Source organism: Gossypium hirsutum, chromosome A10 (genome assembly GCF_007990345.1).
Source record: "Gossypium hirsutum isolate 1008001.06 chromosome A10, Gossypium_hirsutum_v2.1, whole genome shotgun sequence".
NCBI lineage: Eukaryota > Viridiplantae > Streptophyta > Magnoliopsida > Malvales > Malvaceae > Gossypium > Gossypium hirsutum.
Window position 1 is genome coordinate 64,876,492 of NC_053433.1, and position 1,659 is coordinate 64,878,150.

At 37.5% G+C, this 1,659-nt stretch overlaps 1 non-coding gene across 1 annotated transcript; it reads left to right on the plus strand.

Annotated features, from left to right (window-relative positions):
- The first annotated feature begins 1,262 nt into the window (after positions 1–1,262).
- On the plus strand, positions 1,263–1,369 carry LOC121208697 (small nucleolar RNA R71). Its single transcript, XR_005903828.1, has one exon. It is a non-coding gene; the product is annotated as a small nucleolar RNA R71 (small nucleolar RNA).
- Positions 1,370–1,659: the final 290 nt, after the last annotated feature.

Below are 1,659 nucleotides of genomic sequence, written 5' to 3' on the forward strand. Positions count from 1 at the left end.
CCAATTGAATGCTCATCATAGTTTGTTTAGGTTTCCCAAGACCTAGTTGCTTAAACATTTTGTAAGGCATGACGTTAATACTAGCCCCTAAATCGGCTAATGCATGACTTATATCTAAACTACCAATTAAGCAAGGAATTGTAAAACTCCCTGGATCTTTCAATTTGTGGGGTAGCTTATTCTGTAGAATAGCTGAGCAGACTGCGTTTAGCTCTACATGCGATGCTTCGTCCAACTTCCGCTTATTTACTAAAAGCTCTTTTAAAAATTTCATTGTATTTGGCATCTGCAACAAATCTTTAATAAACGATAAGTTAATATGTTATTTTTTCAAAAGTTTGAGGAATTTACCGAATTGTTCACCTGAGCGGTCTTTCCTTGTCGCGTTAGAGAATGGGACACGAGGTCTATATTCTTCATTCACCATTTTGTTATGACTTACCTCACTTTTACCTTTGCTCACTACAGTTTCTTACATCAATTCTAGCTCAGGCGCAATGAATCCTTCCTTATCTTGAGTACTAATTGCGTTATGGTGTTCCCTTGGATTAGGCTCAGTATTACTTGGTAAGCTGCCTTATGGTCGTTCGGAGATTAGTTTGGATAACTGGCCTATCTGAGTTTCGAGCCCTTGGATCAATGCTTGTTGATTCTTAAGTGCTGTCTCGGTATTTTGGAAACGGGTTTCTAATACCAAGATGAATTTGGAGAGCATCTCTTCAAGGTTTGGTTTATTCTCTTGTTAATATGGTGGCTATTGAAAACCCTGAGGATTTTGTGGCTTTTGATTCCCTTGACCACCCCAAGAGAAATTTGGGTGGTTCCTCCAACCTGCATTATAAGTATTACTGTATGGGTTTTTTTGAAATCGAAAGTTATTGTTACCCATATAGTTGACTTGTTCCTCTTCAGTTGTAGGATTGAAGGATTGATATTCTGTATGCACACCTCCTTCATTTGAGTCACACCTCATTACTGGATATACCTGTGTAGAACCAAGTAAACCATTAATCTTTTTATTGAGAAGTTCTACCTGATTTGATAGCATAGTAACTGAGTTGATGTTATAAATGCCGGCTATTTTTGTTGGCTTAGTCCTCATGACTTGCCACTGATAGTTATTCAGTGACATTTTTTTAATGAATTCATAAGCCTCTTCAGGTGTTTTGTTGTTGATGGTTCCTCCAGTAGTTGCGTCAATCATCTGTCTTGTTCAGGGATTCACACCATTGTAAAATGTTTGAACTTGTAGCCATAGAGGTAACACATGGTGAGGGCACCTTTGCAATAGATCCTTGTATCTCTCTCATGCATCGTAAAGTGTTTCTAAGTTCATCTACACAAAAGAAGAGATATCATTACGTAACTTAGCTGTTTTAGCCGGCGAAAAATATTTTAGTAGAAATTTTTTGATCATTTATTCCCAAGTAGTGATAGACCCTCGTGGTAACGAGTTCAACCACTGTTTAGCTTTGTTTCTCAGTGGAAAAGGGAATAACCGAAGGCGAATGGCATCTTCAGAAATGCCATTAATTTTGAAAGTGTCAGAAAACTCCAGAAAATTTGCCAAATGAATGTTGGGATCCTCATCCTGCAAACCATTAAACTGAACAAACTGCTGTATCATCTGAATTATGTTAGGTTTCTGTTCAAAATTAT